Raw genomic sequence first — 17,635 nt, 5'->3', positions numbered from 1 at the left:
TTAAAAAAGATTTTATTCTTGGCTCAAACGTGAACATTTGGGAGTCACCACTTTCAAGCAAGCACTCACCCACTTAAAGGCTGAAGCATTTATTTTGAAAAGCAGTGTGAAATTTCAGGGGAAAAAAAAACAACACTATTTTGCACTTCCCTGCTTTTGGTAATTCTCCAGATATGACAAAAAATAATCTCAAAATAGCCTCTTCCCTATATAACCATTTTCTCATAGACACTGCCAAGTTATCTTACACCACCAGTGAGAATTTCTACAAGCTGTAACGACTTCCAGACAAAGCAACACTGAATACAGAAATCAAGTGAAAATTAAAAGCATTTCAGGTATTTTTGAAGACACCTGAGAAAAGGGGCTGGAGAATTCATCTCACTGGATGTCCACCATGTACTGCCTAGCCACCAGCCTGCTCACTACCACCAGAAGCCATCAGAGGAGCAAGGCCTTAGCTGGGGGGCCATGTGCCGTATCCTCAATGCCCAAGGCAGATGAGTTTGAGCCAGCCCCACCACAAAGGACTACATTCCTACTGCAGCTAACAGTCCTCAGAAGAGCAACACTTCACTGTTGGATGCAGACCAGGTACTGTAACTGTTTTCCCAGATCCAGCCTAAATCAGCTGCAGAAAGGAAAAGCTCATCTAGGAAACTGGATCAAGTCCCTGCAGGGCTTTTGAATGAAGAGTATTACTTGTGCGCACACATATGGACAACATCGCGTTATGGCAGAAATACAAAGGGATAGAAAGAAGGATTCAGCCTTTTTTCTCTCCAGGATGACACAAGCCTACCTGGAGACATCTACACACGTAATGTTTACCGGGGCTTTGAGCAACATGATCTAGAGGGAGGTGTCCCTGCCTATAGCAGGGGGCTTGGAATGAGATGATCTTATGGGTCCCTTCCAACCCAAACCATTCTATGATTCTGTAGATATTGATGTGTACTGCTGGTCCCAGTGCCAGAACTGAGAGTCAGAGTTTTCTGGTCAGCTCTTTTTCCCTGCCTCATGTATGCACATATTTGTGGGAACGTTGTTTTGGCCATTCTCCCTGTGTTTTATGTGAAGGCATTACTACTTTCTCTTACCTGCAAAGCAAAATCTTGACTGTGACCTGAAAGTGCTCTGTAAGCTGCATTTACTGCAGTAATGGAAAATTAGGCCCAAGAAACTGAATATTTTGCAACTACATTCATTTCATACATGTCAGTCTCCAACTAAAATTACAGCATCAAGCATCAGCTCACCTTTCTCTCTTTTTATTTAAATACCTACACCCAGGAATGTACATAGGAGAAGTTAAGGCATTTTACTATATAGGTCAAGTCCTGACCTGTACATCTACATACATTAGCATAAAGGTAGAAGTACTACAGACATCAAAAATGAAACATTAATGACCAGTTTAATTACTCATCCTAGAGATTGCTAAGAGAAAAAAAAAATGTCTAAGCAAAAAAAAGACCTGAAAAGTAATAACTAAAAACAGATACTATGTATAATTGGAATCTTTTCCCAAGAAGACTTTTCCTTGTGAGAAATCAGTTGTATTTTACAAGACGACAACACACTGAACTAGGCATCTTCATTTGCGTCACTTTGCATTTCGTATGTATTTAGGTTGAAGACTAACTACATAACTCAAGATAATTCAAATCTGTTCTAAAACATGCTTTTAATTACCTGAAAAAAAGCTGTACGGAGTTTTCTACGCAGAACACATCCTTTTTTTTTTTTTCCCCAAAAAGAACACATCCATCTTCTTCCCAAGTCAGAACAGAATTAGTTAAAAATTATCATGCAACAGAAAACAATTAGATATTTACGTTTTGCAATTTCTCAACAGGGGAAAGAAGTTCTTCTACAATTCAAGCTGCCAAAGGCTGCAAGGCTGTGATCAAAGACATTATAATGTCAAAAAGAAAAGAGACAGACGCTGGACTGCAACCTAGGGGCACACTCCCTGCTTTCTCAGGAGCTTCCAGTGGTACAAAGCCCAGCAGCCAGGAGGAGCCCAGCCATACTCCAGCACCATAATTGCCTCCTCCACAGACTTACCAACCCACTCCTGGAGAATGCTCAGTGCAAGTCCCAGTGAATTTTGTAGGGTTGCGACCACAGAGTTTCTTACATTCTCGTTTATACTTTTATTCTTTCTCGTGACAGAAAAACAGATCATGGATAATAATTTTAAGAGCTGTTTAACACAAAAAGCAAGATAAACAGAACCAAAGTGAGATATATCATCTCACTATCAGATACTACAACATTTGCAAGTATGAAAAAGTCCTGACATTGATTTCAGAAAAGCACTAGCCAAGCAAGAACTGTGCAACTATGCACAACTCTACAAAACAACTTCACATAAAGGAAAAAGATGTTATATACAGGTGACTGCTCCTCTAAAGAACAAGATACATCTTCCACCCAAAATTAAGTGTTCTGTATACCGTCTGTTTTGAAAGAACGGTGTTACAAAAATGGTGATGAACACACTGTTACAACTCCAAAATTGAAATGTAAAATGGACTATTTACAACAAAGGATAAATCTATTTTTTTACTTCCTCCAGTTCAATACACTATGGTACCAAGTTGTATTTAGTTGAAGGAAGACTTCACTGGGCACCATTCAGTCTGCTTCAACACCAAAACCAGTGGGCTTTATTTTCAAATAGTAGGCAGCTTTCAATTTGCACCAAGCTGAATGAAGTATTCCATAAAAGCAAGTCAGACTGATTAAGGAACAGGTTTTGTTTCTCATTAGAAATTCAACTTCAAATTAGTATAAGTTTGAAACATAGGAAAGAGGTAGCAGAAAGTCTGAAATCTTACAGCAACTAGTGCTGCACTAGACAGGATCTCTATCCCTACTGCCATAACACTAGTGTTCCTCACTTAAGAATGCCCTTCCACAATTACTGCATTTGCTAAATACCTCTGAAATTAATAGAATGGTGTATTTATGTACTTCAATCATGTGAATAACAATAGAAAACACCAGACAGACAATTCAAAACACACACAACAACATGCAGTTTGTCTCCCTGCCTTCCTGTCTCACCTGGACAGCAGTTCCTCATGTTCAGAGCACCACATAGCTGCCTCACAGCCTTGCAATGCCACTACAGAATTACACTATGATATCCGGCTGCAAAGTCAGATACTGCCATTAGTAGCACTTGGTTAGTAAGGATCACAATGATAGAGGATACAATGAAATCTATGCTGCAGGTGGAGCACACATCTGATTTCAAGCAAGGGCCTTACACCAAGCCCTTTCAGTAACAGTGATGCAGAAGTAATATGGAAAACAACTGAGTCGATTCCAACAGTCAGAAAAGCATCATTTGACACCTTTATAGCAGTTTACAGATAATGAAAGCTCAGAGAAAAAAACTCTTATTAAACCCAGAGTTGATGGGAGGGCTTCTCCTGGTGCATCTGGCCTTTTGTATTTTAGGCCAAGCATTGATACTGCTGTTTAACCAGCTAAGCAGGAGTTAATTCAGCTTCTATGTCCCCAGAGCCTCTAATTCTCTTGTCTAGTCTTTAGGAAGAGCGCTTAGAAACGGATCAAATACTAGGCGAGCATTCTCTGCATATGCCTCTTCACAAGTGGTGTGGATACTACTCCAAAATGCCCCAAGGTCTCACAGTTCCCTCAATGGGCACCAGGAAGATGAGCAGGGGTACCTGCAGGGCCAGGACATGAAAATAAGCAGCATGTGTCTTAATCACCACACTACATACAAGCCAACTGTGAACTGCCCGAGATGCAAGGAGATGCTAGGTAAGGTATGCCTTAGAAGCCACCACACTCCACATTATCCATACACTTACAAAGGTGCCCCCTAGGTCAGTGTTATATTATGGTTTCAGTCCAGTGTCTGATTTCTTCCTTTACAGAAAATAAACCATTACCTCTTCGCCTCAAGTGAGATCTCCTTAATTTTTCATTCACATTCAGAACCTACTCACACTACTTCCCTTTATCTTGGATCCCTTCAGATCCCTGTAACAAGACAGGTGGTTGAAAAGAGTAAGCCACTGGCAGAATTTTGCATTTTTATTACATTTAGGGGAAGGCATGCTGCAATAATCTCGTTCCATCTCATCAGCATTCCTGTTCTTTAGCATATTTTCTGAATAAAGCCTATGCAGGCAAATAAGCACGGTGATATTTCACATAGTTCTTGGTCTTTATGGTTCATTCTCTCACTTGCTAATGCTTCCTGTCAGTTGCCAAGCTCCTAGATCAGTAAAGGGTAATTTGCACATCTGCCTACTGTAGCAGCTGTCTTTTGAAAATTAGAATGGATGGCTTCACAACCCCAGCCACAGCATCAAAACAGCCTGAAGATGTCGAACCAGGAGGATTTTAGGATAAAGTGGGTTCCAAACATCAGAAAGTCCAAGAGAGCATTTTTTTTTAATCTTGTGAAGCTTTGAAATATCACTTTTAAAGTCCTCAGCCTCACCCCTCCCCCCCCCCCACTAGCGACAGACCAAAGAAGCTCTAAGAAAGGTGAAAATTGTTGCAGGACTTAAGTCCTCCTAATTTCACAATTGCTGAGTGAAAGATACATGCCTATTTGCGTGCATTTCTGCAATTGCACTTATTCATTCATTTTAAGACAAAAAGTAGATTACTGTATGCAATCTGTTACTACTCAGATAGCAAAACACTGTTATGTCTGGTAGCAGGCTTGCTGTTTTTGGCTATAGGAGAATTCTCCCCCCCCACCCCCTTCCTGTGAGAGGAAAGATTTTCCCAAAGGATTTAAGTGATTTCATAAAACAAATGTAAAAACAAAGACACTTTTGTCTAAAGACTGCAAGTTTTGTTTTAAGGGGAAGGGACAGAGAGGGAAGGAAGAGAGAAATGACACTGATCATCTTCTAATTAAACAGAAAAAAAGCAGACCTCATTCCAAAAATAGAAACTTTTTGATAGCACAAGCTTTCTATAATAAGGAGTTTATTAAAAAAAAAAAAACAACAAGATTTGTTTCTAAATATACATATCTTGCTTAACACAATCACCAGTGAATACCTCAAACCACTATGGCAAAGATCAGAAGAAAACATTTTCTCTCCAAATTCAACTGCTTACACTGTGCATTCCTATTTGCTCTGCTTCATTAGAGTCAGTTTCTTTCCCTTACAGTCTACCAAACAGGAAGAAAGGAAAAAAAAAAAAAGGCTGAAATGTGTGGTTTTAAATATACAAAGATTTGTGGGATTCACTTCAGCTACAACTGCTGAAGCTTAACCTAATATGCATCATTTCATTTGCTCAATTAGGACTCAATACTATAGCAGGAATAATCCCCTGAACTCACACAGCAAACATTACAAGATCAGGACAACAGTAACAATAAATAAAGGAAGAACTAATGAAAGCATCAGAAAAGACTTCAGCAAAGCTTGTGTTGTGGTCTTGCAAGAAAAATCTAAGTGAGACCTTCACATCTGCAGACGTTCCCCATGCATTTACACAAACACATTGCAGAAATGTCATGTGTTACAGAACTGGGACTCCAGTTCCTCACTAGTAGATATTAGTTAAAAATAACACGTGTCCAAATTGAGTGAAAGCATTCCATAAATTCCCATTCACACTGCCTACCATTTAAATTAATTTGGCATTGTCACTCAACTGCAGTTGTCTCTCAACACATAGAAGTAACTCGCTGGAAGAGCTCAGCAGCAATATGCTTCAGCAATATCACAGCTTGGAATGGCAAAACAACATAGATGATAGGAATCTTGCAATTAAGTTGAACATAGAAGTGAAATCCATCACATTTTAACTACTCATATCTTCATGACTGATTTAGAAATGCTGGTATTAAATTTGACTTTTTTTTTTTAAATATAATCTCACAGTGGCATATGCATACATTAAAAGTGGCAAGGTGCTCTCATTTGAGACAGAAAACAGGTCCAAACTACTGAGGGTAGACAAGAGAAATAACAGTGGCAAAAGGATCACAAAAGCGTTATACATGTATGCAGGTATATATATATATATACACACATATACACTTAGAAAACACATGTTATCTCAAGGACTGCTCACCCAACCATTATTTAAACAATCCTACAGCATAGTTTAAGCTGTGCATGCATACATGCACCAGCACACACAAGAGAAACAGTTTCACTTCCAATGGCCCACTGACTTCCCTGGGTAGCACACACTGATTAAGCTGTTAAATAGAAAAGGACAACATACAAAGGTCATTCTGAATCCAAAGGTCTAAGTCCATTCATGAATTTGGGTAGTTATTTAAGACAGACTTGCCTAATGCTATGTAGAGGTACTGGAGAAAGAACAATGTTGCTACCAAGGGTCCTTTCACAATGAAAGGATGCTTCTTCAGCTCCTGTTTGCACAAGGATAAGAAAAACACCAGGTGGAAATCTGAAAGAAAAGTGCCAGTGAGCACTGGAAGGTCGCAGAACAACCTTTCTTTCCCCTTTCTTCCTCCCACAATTCTTCTCCTTTCCTTTGCTTTGTTTGTGAAGTACACAAAATGCCACGTAATCGGCAGATGCTCTCACCTAAAAGGTTCTCCCTCAGTTTGCTGCAAGGTTCTGCTTTGTTCTTTCCCCACTGTACCCTCCCCTCTTTTCATTCAGACATGTTCCTCTAAGTAGCACAACCCCAGCCAGCTAATAGCTATCCCACAGTTACATCACAGTGATGAATAAAACATGAGCTTTCCAATTTAATTCGAACACACATTAATACGCATACTGAGTTCAAGTGTATCACAAGCAATTCTGTCATCTCCCTTTTCACTGGTTTGCTCATTCAGAGTCTTTCCCTAACTCTTTGTCAATCACAGCTCTCTTGTATTCTTCCACTTGTGCATGCTCCAGGTTTAACCTCCATCTCTTTAAACCATTCCCCTCTTGCTCCAATCCATTTCTCTGCTTCTCAGACTGACCATGCTTGCCACCAACACGGTAGTAACAAGGATGCTCCTTTCCACTTGCTTGAGTTGCAGACGGTACTGGATGTGGCTGTTAGCTTCCCTGACCAATAAAGTCTTCAAACATTTCCTCCCATTTCTTAATACAGACTTTTCCAAGACCTCAAATTTGTAACAGGAAATTATTGGTGTTTTAAAGAACTCAACAAAACACCAGAAGATGTGTGCTCAGCTCTCTGATTTGCTGGAGGCTGTTCAAGTTCAGGTTGAATCTCTCCTTTATAAACCTGAAATAATTTATCCACCTCACCCACTAGCACTTGGAACTTGAAAGTTGTCAAATAAAAGATGCACAAACGCGAAGCACAGACTTAGTCTCATCTTTTTTAATGATATACTCATCACTCATATAAAAGAACAACAGGAGCAAGTGAAAAAAAAAAAAAATCACAATAAGTGAATAGCATAATACATGCTAAAAGCTACCAAGACAATAAATTCAATTTTCCCTGGGATTGTTAAATTATTCTTTTGATGGCTCAACACAATCTTTTCACGTTTATTTCCTATGGGGGATGCCAACACACTGAGCTCATTACACAGCTTCACTTGAGAAAAGAGGGAAAAAAAAAGGAAAAAACACATGTATTTAAAGCAAACATTAAAAATTTGAATTATTAAATTTTCCACAACTACAGCGAAAAGGAGTCTGCAGCTGTATTATTTCTAAAGAAGCTAGACACCTGCCTTATATATTCAAAACAAACAGACATAAAACAGTATCAAGACACTGATCTTGCTTTGATGTACAAACATTCTCAAAGCATCTTAGTTTTTAAAAATGATTCTTCTAAAGATGCATCCGCACCAATGACATACATTCTTCCTCCTTTTTTAAAGTCCTCTTGAAGCTTCCAGAAGCCAGATTGTGTCTACAAAGCCCAGCCAGAGAAGAGCTTACAAATGGGCAGGCCCCAATGCTATAGAGGAGATCAAAGTCAACACGGTGGGGCCATCAAATCACATACGCCATCACTAAGCTTTCCATGAGGCACACACCTTCTGTTCTTACCAGACAAGCTGTCAGCTGAAGGGAAACCCTGAACAAAGTGTCTGAGCTGCCATGCCTCCTGCTTCATGGCGTTCCCAGTGACCGGGCCTCCTTGGCCTTTGTGTGGCTCAGCACAGAGGATGGATGTAAGCACCCACTCAACAGGAGAGCATAGTCCTTCCTTACGTGTTCATCAGCCATTCTGACCTCCAGCCTGCTCTTCTATTTTCTATCCCATGCATATTAATTTGTGGTTATCTTTAATATTTTATGATTTATACTTGATTCCATTATACACTAAAACAAACAAACAAAAAAGCAGCAGCTACTAATGGCACTGACAGGCATTTTACTTGCTAAAAATCCCATTCACCATCATGCGACTGGACTACACTCATCCTCAAAAAAATTAAAAAAACAGCCTATCTGCTCATGATGCTTCCTTCATGGAAGCATTTTCTATTTCTGCTGATTTACACCAAGGATTGAAGCAACAAACTTAAGGTATCTTGAGTTACCTGAGCAGGTTCCTCAGTGGTCACACACAAACTTTAAACATAAACTGACTTAACAGACCAAGAGGTGGAAGAGTTTCCCCAGCTACCAGATCCTGGATACTCATTTCTATTTTCAACATACATGTTTTCTAACATTCATTCAACAAGTCATCCAGTCATCCTCTTGTACAACAAGCTTTTAATCAACAATTACAGATGAACTTCAGTTTATGACCTTTCCTCTTCTCTAAGAATCTGCCCCAGGGAATTTCTTAGCAGCTGCTACCCTCCTGTCTGCCCTAACTGAGATAAAAGCCCACACAGCTTCAGTTTTAGTCTCCATCTAAATCCAGACTGTTTGCGCCCATCGTCTTTGTAGTCTGGATGACCCTCTAGATGTTCTACCTGAATTTTATATTCTCTGTACACAAGTAATCATAACTGTATACAATATTTGACATGAAATTTCCCCAGTGCCTTGTATAATAACTTGCCTATCTCCACTGAAGAAATCTTGGCGACCACTGCATTTGCTTTTGTTTTACATCCAGCATCAGTCATCCCTGTTTGACTACAGCATGTAGGCCTTCCCCTGAAGACCTATTTTAAAGGATGACCTTCCAGCTGATAGCAGATGTGCTGCTAATAATCACTCAGCAGATAATCTCACTTTCAGAGCTATTTAACTTCCTCTCATTCCTACTGCTTCAGTCATCGTGGACATTCAAGTCTTCCTGTGCAACAATCCAACCTTCCTCAATGCTGACTGTGCTCCCTGACTTCGCATCATCAGCAATCACCCTTTGCACAGGTTAATCTCAGCTGATATGAAGAAAAGACGACCAGCTCCCCAGCAATATCAACCCCAAGCAGCAACTCTATCCATACAGCCAGAGTCACAATTTCTTTTTTGGTGTCTCCTAAGCTATCCCACTATTTTTTAAGCCAATCCTTCTATTTCCAAGTTAGTTATTTTTACTGTAGCACCACTGAACTGAAGTCTTCTGTTCCTTTTGTCTACAACATTCAGCATTTATCCAGTAATAATACATCTTTAGTCTTCCATGACCTAATTGTAGCAAATCCATGGTGCATTTTATCCTGTTTTCCACTTATCTTTGTGTATTTAATTACTTTTTCCATTCTAAATTTGTTCTAAATCCCTGAATATTATTAAGACCAGAGCAAGAAGTGTGAATAGATCTCATTCTTCTCTCCTTAGAAAATAAACACAAGTGTAACTATTTTGCTTTATTGCTATCACAGCCACTACATCCAATTTGACAGACAACAAACTCTTTTTTTTACCTGGCTCCAACATTCTGTGCCAATCCTTTCAGAGTACTACAGCAAAGACTCTTTGCTTCCTTTGCTTGATAGCATTAAATCCTGAAACAAGTGCAAAGCATTTATTTTTTATTTGTCGTGCTGTCTTTCTCCCATATTCAAATTCTCATTTCTATAGGAAACTGGCCATATGTGCCTAATATTGGAGTTAAAGTCACCTCCTTCAACTACAACCTGGTCCTTACAGCATCAAACCCAATTTCTCTTCCCCCAACTTTTTTTTTTTTTTTTTAAATCTCTGTTCACGTCAAATTTCTTCACAATCTGGCATTTAGAAATACATGTTACTCCTGCAGTTTCAGCCCACTGAAATCACCTCTTTCACTTCAGTTCTTAAAGGTTTTCTGGTAACCTGTGGTATCTTTTCCAGGATGCTTACTCTGGCAGCAAGGCCCGCAGTCCCCTTGGAAAACTTCTCCTCCTGCTCAAAATGCAGATTCTGAGCAGATGTCATACCCTTTATTTAATGCAATCCAACATTTTTTTCCCCTCCAAATTTGTAGGCCTGTAGGTTTTTAGCTTAGTGGACTTCACAAACTAGTTTCTCTAACTTCTCAGAACTTGACCTTCTGAAATAAAAGCACTTTGCAGCTGACACATTTATCCCTCATTTTAATTCACAATGGTTAACTTGTGGCTAATCAACACATGCACCTTGTGGAACAGAGCTATAGTCTAGTGACAGAAAGCAAGATCAAGTGTCAGCCATGGAGAGACCAGAAACCTTCCAGAACAAAAGCTCAATGATATGACATCCAGCTCTGGGCAGGGTGTACATACAAGCATTAGTTCACTCCCCATTCCTCTATAGTTAATGGGCAAAAGATATCCCATGATAATTAGATTGCATACCAATCAGTACACTGAAATACGTGACCACTTTTAGAAGCATACTTAAAAAAGGAAGACTTTTGTGCACTATGCTTTTTTCATGTTAGCACCATATCTCAAATAGGTTCTGTAGCTCTGAGCAACCAAACGTAATTATAGAGCCATGTTTCATAACTTCATGCACTTTTGTCTCATTAAATGAAATTCACTCCTCCTGGTTTTGGAGTATAATGTAAACTTCAAGTAGAAAGCAACATCACACCCACTGAAAAACCACATCTGTCCAGAGCCCCTCCAAGAACAACCTGAAATGCCATCAGCCACAAGGTGCAGGGAGAGAGGGCTCAGATGAGCTGCAGCAGGACATGGTAAGAGGCACGCCAGCAGAGCGACAGCAGATGAGCTCTATATGTGCCTGGAAAACACCATTCCCCTCTTAGCTTTGACTCATGACATGATTTCTCTCATTATCTGCAGAAATGTCCTGGCACAAGGGCAGCTCAGGGCTATCAGCTCCATCAAGGCAATAAATCACCCAAAAAGTACATTCCTGATATATCTACAATACAAAGCTGTGAAGAGAGCACGGACACCTGCTTGATACCTCCTCCCCACAGAGTTGTGCCCACAGATTCAATACTGCATCATGAAATATCAAATGTCATAGTTAATTATGATCCTCTATAATGGGATGCCTGTCAGAGTCAGCATACAGCTCTAACAGTACCAAAGCACACCATGGCAAGCAAAAGCCATCATCCCCACAGAGACTACCAGTGATCCTTCATCTCTTTCTCTCTCAGCCCCCATCACCAGAAATGGTCTCACCAGCTCACACTGAAGCTTTGCAAAAACAGAGCACTTGCCCACTCTCACAAAAGAGGAGAATAGTTTTCAAAAATGGTAATCTCTTCATCCCACCCCAGTGAACAGGGTGCCATTTTTTTTTTACTCCAGAAGTGCTCAGAAGGGTTTTGTTAATTCTAAGCCAGTTGTGTGCTGGGGTGGTATGGATTACACTGACCTTTTCAGAGCTCTAAACTTTTTAAAATAAGTAGGACACAACGTGAGACACAAGGCACACTGTACGCCCACAGCATGCCATGCACCAAGAACCAGCAGGCTCTATGGGCAGAACCAACAACAAGCTGCTCTATAAAGGCTCTTATGGTACATAAATATGGATGTGAGATGAAAGCAACTAGCTCTAACCCAGTACCATATTTAATCAAGAGACACATTTCACAGGGGAGTGAAGTCAAATTGCAAAGTGACCTCTGCAAAGCCACTCAGCAAATCAGTAGCAGATTTAAAAAACAGAGCATCTACAGCCATGTGATAAAAGGTCTGCACTAAAGATAAAAGGTCCACGCTACAGATAAAAGTCATCCTCCTGCTTAAAAACACAATAGCATTGTCATTTCAAGCACAAAGGATGTTCCACCCTTAAGCATCTGAACACAATAACTGTAGATTTGAAACACAAGCACGGATCAGCATGCAAATCACCCTAACTCAGGTCTAAGTGAATTAACACTGCGATGGCACGGAAGACGTAGATGTGCCCACGCAAGGTCTTTGAAAGTTTTAACCTCCTCTATCGTCTACGTTGTTATACATGTTGGACCATAGGAAACAGCTTCGCTTCTTGCCCTACTAGAGATGCATCACCGGGTAAGCGCAGGAGAAGCACGGGCCGGGCAAACCAGTTACCTCCGGACAAACCTTCTCCCGGCCCTAAGTTCCCCGCGGCTCAGCTCAGCGCCGGGAGCCGCCGGCCGCCCCGCTCGGGCAGCGCGGTGTCAGAGGCAGAGCAACACCATGTGCTCGGCCCCAAACCCGCGCAGGGGAGTCCAAGGGAGGAAGTTCGCGCTCCGCAACGACCCGGGAAAATAACTCGGAGCGGCTAACCGGCCAGTCCTCCCAGCTGCTTTCTCCCGGGCCATATGTCGTCCCTTGATATTAGCGAGGAATTTCAAACCGCTTCGCCCGCCCCGCCGCCGGATCCCGAGGGAGCGGGCACGGAACCGGCTCGGAACCGGCTCCGCTTCCCCTGGGCACCCAACCGACGGGTCCGCCCGCCCCCTCCCCACCGGGCAGGGCAGGGCAGGGCGGCTCCCAACGCACCGCAGCGCCCGGTGGGATGAGCCCCCCGCCCGCTCCTCGTCCGCCCTCCGCCACGGGGGTCCGCAGCAAGAGGGGGAGCGGCTACGGAGCGGCGGCGCGGCGTTCAGCCCAGGGCCACACCGCGCCCGCCGAACCCAGAGCCGCGGCACGGCCCGGCGCCGCGCTCCGCCGCCCTTACCGTCTTCGCCGGCGCGGCGCGGAGCCTCCCGCTGAAGAGCGAGGCGAAGCCGCGGGGAAGAGCGGGGAGCCGGGCCGAGAAAGCCGCCGCCGCCGCCAGCGGGAGGAGGAGGGGGCGGAGGATCGGCTGCGAAGGGGAGGAGACGGGGGGCGGGCGAACCGAGGGGCCGGCGGCCGCGCGGCCGGCGCTTCCTCCCGACACGCCGCCGAGCGGGGCCGGGCCGAGCGCGGGGGCTGGGGTGCGGGGCCCTCCCAACGCGGCCGGGCCCGGGTCGGTGCGGGCTCGCCCCTCGCCGCGGTCGCGCCGCACGGCACGGCCCCGCCGCCACCGCCACCGCCGCTCTTTGTTCGGCCGAGGCGTGGCCGGGCGTGGGGGCGGCGGGCCGGGCGCCGAGCCCTGAGCCCCGCCCGGGGCTGCTCCTTCGGCCGCGGACGGCACGGCATTAGCGATGTTAATTTGGGTCTGCGATGAAAGCCCCGCTCACCTGTGCCAAGCGCTGCTCGGCATCCAGCGTCGAAGTCAGCCCACGCGCAGCGCCTCGGCTGCCTGTTTATGCCTGGGGAGCTGACTGGCGACTGCTCTATTAAATTAACTTGTGGGGTTTTTCCCTTCTCTCTCTCGCTCTCTCTCTCTTTTTCTTTCTTTCTTTCTTTTTTTTTTTTTAATGCAGAGGATAAAAGAGGCTGTGAAGATTGTTTTCTTAGTATTCTGTTCTTGGCACCTATCAAAAACTACAGAACTGATTTCAGATGCACCTTTATCCCGTTGTCTGTGTGCATGGCTTTTCCTTCAAACACTGACAGTCAGCAGGAAGGGATTATCCTGCTCGTGCTGTGGCCTCTCTTTGAGCCCTGGGTGCAAGTTTGGGCGGAAGAGAGGACAAGGAAAGATCCAAGGGAGGACTGCAAAGAAGGACCTGAAGGGCAGTGTGTGTAAGGAGCGGCTGAGGTCCCTTGGTTTGCTCATCCCAGAGCAGAGGAGCTGAGGGGAGGCCTCACGGTCGCTGCAGCTCCTTATGGGGACAAGTGAGGCAGCGCTGAGCTCTGCTCTCTGTAACACCGACAGGGCCCGAGGGAATGACATGAAGCTGTGTCAGGGGGGGCGGGTTGGATATCAGGAAAAGGTTTTTCACCAGAGGGTGGTGGGCATGGAATGGGCTGCCCAGGGCAGTAGTCCTGGCCACAAGCTGCTGGAGCTCAAGGTGAGTTTGGACAACACTCTCAGATGTAGGATTTGAATTATTGGTGATCTTGTGTGGAGGCAGGATTTGGAATCAATGATCCTTGGGGGCCCTTCCAAGTTGGGATGTTCTGTGGTTCTGTGATTTGCCCATTGATGCACATGTTTAGTTCTTACTGAACTCTAAGCACCTTGTGAAAGCAAACCTTTCACACCTCTCCATTTCTTGTTCTGTAACACCACTCCAACATTTCTCCTCCTGATTTCAGCTCATCAGTTTGAGTTCTCAGGACAACACAAGCTGTCCCTTCACATCAGTTAAAATAGCTGAAAGGGAAGGATCTTCCTCTGTTTCACTTAGAAAGGGCTTAGGAACTCTTGTATGAGGTCTTCTCCAAAGGGCACTTAGACTTCAGTCAGCTGGATTGAAGTGGTTCAACCTACAGGACCACCAACAAAGTGACCTTTCAATGAACTGCTGACAAACCAGAACTAGACTATACCAAGTTGTTAGGACCAGGGGGCCCTTTGGCAGCCTTCCTTAAAACCTTTCCCCAGTGTTCATTAGTAGCCCCATAGAGCCCCAGCAGTTCCACGTTTTCACCTGGAAGTTCAAGGATCAGGATAGCACAAGGTTTTTGATTCTAAGCTGTTCAGGCTGTTTAGCGCCAACCAGCCACTTTGACATGCCATTTCTGGTAAAAACAGAGGCCTACCAGTACTTTATTTTCAGGACAACACACAAACATTTGTCAAACAACACTTCTGTTGTGTGCCCCCTTCCTGATGAAACAAAAGCTACAGAGCTCTTTCTTACAGTACTGACCGGTAACGTTTTCACACCAGTTCATCGCATGATGGATAGCTTTATTAAATTATGTCATGCTGCAGCTGCTGCCTCTGGGAAGAAGTATGGAATAATACAATTAATATCTCACTCTTTAATTTTAATATAGCTATTAAAATATTCATTCTCACCATCAAGATTGGTGACAGCCTCTGTCTCAGACAGATGACCATCCCATAGAAGCACTGCCTGAAGTTCCCCACCTGCAAGGCAAGCCGTAGACCCAAGTTAATCATGAGCCAGGGACTTCATCACGTTCCAAGTCATTTTAATGAAACCAGCACTCTGAACCCAGGATGACATTTGAGGGCATCATAAATGATTATTCTTGCACACAGAGATTTGTATTTCAGGATGCCATAGCCACTATGTACAAGTGGTATCCGAGGCAAAGACTAATTCTATGAGTGTGCATGTACCTGATGAAGCTCATCTAATTCTGTAAGGACTAAAATAAAACATGCATAAGAAATTGAGTTGTCTGGAACTAAGCTAGGAATCTTTGGAGGTGGACAGAAAATTATCTAGTTCCAGACTTATTTCTTCACACATACCTAAGAACAGATGATTACAAAATGAATTCATCTTGTTGGACCATTAAAATGCTTCACAACTTACAACAGGTTTTGAGATACGGGGTTTTAAAAATCCAGCTACTGATCATAACTGTCTTCCTAGGCCCAAGTTCTTATAAGACCAAGAATAAAGCATTTGTCAGTCTGATCAGCAGGTTTACTTGGAAACAGCTGACACTGCTTAAAATAAAATTGTGTTAATTAACCCAGGTTCTCAAGGTCATGTTGTAACAGCGCAACCCACAGTGCAGACAAGCTCTGTCCACCCAAACAATGGGTTGCTTTTATTCGTGTTCCTTCAACCTGCCATCAACAGCAAGTCTGCATTTCACTGCTGCTTTTGAACCTTCAGCCTGCTTGTGTTTAAAAGGAATTTTGGTTGCAGTTTGGCTTACATGTGCCATCTGCAAAGCAGAGAGCAGAGGGAGGAAGCAGTCACCTGCTGTAAGGACAGCCAGGGTTAAATGAGCTCATTTCCCTCTGGTTAGGTCTCTGGGTCTGACCGCGGGATGTTTGGATTTTGGATCTGGTCTGTTTGTGTTAACACAAGCATAATGATCAAAATACATTTGAGCATGCAGACTGCTGCCTGGATTACTGCCGCAATTAGCCCCGGCAGTTTAAGTACTGCACAATGCAGCTCTCCTCTCTGCCCCTGTGCCTGGAGGATGCATTCACTCTGTATTCCTTCAGACCACAGACAAGGAGGGGTGATCTGAAATCAGAAGCATCCTGCAGCAGCCGCACCAACATGTTTTTTAGTGTACTTGTCCTGGGTTAAATCCCTGAGTGAAGCATGTATGTGCTGTCTGATCCCAGCCTGGTCTACCTCCTCTGCCCATGCAGTTCCTTCAGCTACTCCTGCTGAGATGGAGACCGGATGGCTGAGAAAATCACAGCTTGCACATCACTGAGCTGTACATGCACATTCAACAACCATGTCCTGGGCTGCATCCAAACAAGCGTGGCCAGCAGAATGATGGAGGTGATCCTGCCCCTCTATTTTGCACTGATAGACCTTACTTGGAGTGCCAGATCCAGATGCAGAATCCTCAGTACAGGAGGGGTATGGACCTGTTGGAGCACATCCAGAGGAAAGTCACAAAAATGATCCAAGGGATCGAACACTTCTCCTGTGAGGACAAGCTGAGAGGGCTGGGGCTGTTCAGCCTGGAGAAGACTCTGGAGGCCTGATACCAGCCTTTCTTTAGCTAACAGGGAACTGTAAGAAGGAAGGGGGCAGAATCCTTAGCAGGGTCTGTTGTGATAGGACAAAGAGAAACGGTTTCAAACTAAAACAAGAGGAGATTCAGATTGGTAATAAGGAAAAAGTTATTTTTACAGTAAGGGTGGTGAGGCACTGTAATGGGTTGCCCAGACAAGTGGTGGATACACCGTCCCTGGAGACATTCAAGATCAGATTGAACCAGGCTCTGAGCAACCTGATCTAGCTGCAGATGTCCCTGTTCACTACAGGAGAGTTGGACTAGATGGCCTTTAAAGGTCCCTTCCAACTCAAATGATTCTATGATTTTAAATCCCACTGACCAGTGTTTCATAAAACAAGACTGAATTCTCTCTGTCTGATCCCCAAACGCGCAACTGCTCACACTAACAAGGTGACATAAGACCCTGTAGTCCTGTATTTGAGCAGGGGGGAATAGTTTTTTCCTTTAACAAACTCTAGAAAAATTTTACATTCCATCAACGTGCTATTGGCACCTTATTTGAAATGGAAGAAATGGTAAAGAAGGGGTGTGAGTCACATTTACCCATTCTCTTGATGTTCAACAGCCATTATGCCAAGCAATAAGCAAGGCCAAAAGCCCTTCCCAGCTCTCTGAAGCTCAGCACTACACAGGATGACACACTGTTGTCTTGTCTCAATCACTGCATTCTCCCCATCAACTTGAACATGGCTATATTTAGGATCCAGCAAAAGGCATTCATTTTGTTCTCAGTTTTCTCTGCACTCACCTTGGGCATTACCTACAACGCTGTTACAGCTGTGTTTACTCTTCAGTTTCAGGAGGTGTGTGGAGGTAACC

General features: G+C 43.6%; 1 protein-coding gene across 4 annotated transcripts in view; it reads right to left on the bottom strand.

The window, feature by feature from the left end:
- The window catches only part of FAM110B (family with sequence similarity 110 member B), a 103,804-nt gene extending 90,255 nt beyond the window's left edge, over positions 1–13,549 (bottom strand). For 3 of the 4 annotated variants that reach the window (XM_031612934.2, XM_090137615.1, XM_090137613.1), the window contains exon 1: positions 12,987–13,140. The gene's annotated coding sequence lies outside the window, so the exon portion shown is untranslated. Of the gene's footprint in view, positions 1–12,986; positions 13,141–13,470 lie in introns of those variants that run through there. The other variant, XM_090137612.1, reaches the window with a different exon arrangement.
- Positions 13,550–17,635: the final 4,086 nt, after the last annotated feature.

Source organism: Phasianus colchicus, chromosome 3 (genome assembly GCF_987193195.1).
Source record: "Phasianus colchicus chromosome 3, bPhaCol1.hap1.1, whole genome shotgun sequence".
Taxonomy (NCBI): Eukaryota; Metazoa; Chordata; class Aves; order Galliformes; family Phasianidae; genus Phasianus; species Phasianus colchicus.
Note: the sequence above shows the minus strand (reverse complement) of the source record. Positions and strands in the feature narration are given on the sequence as shown.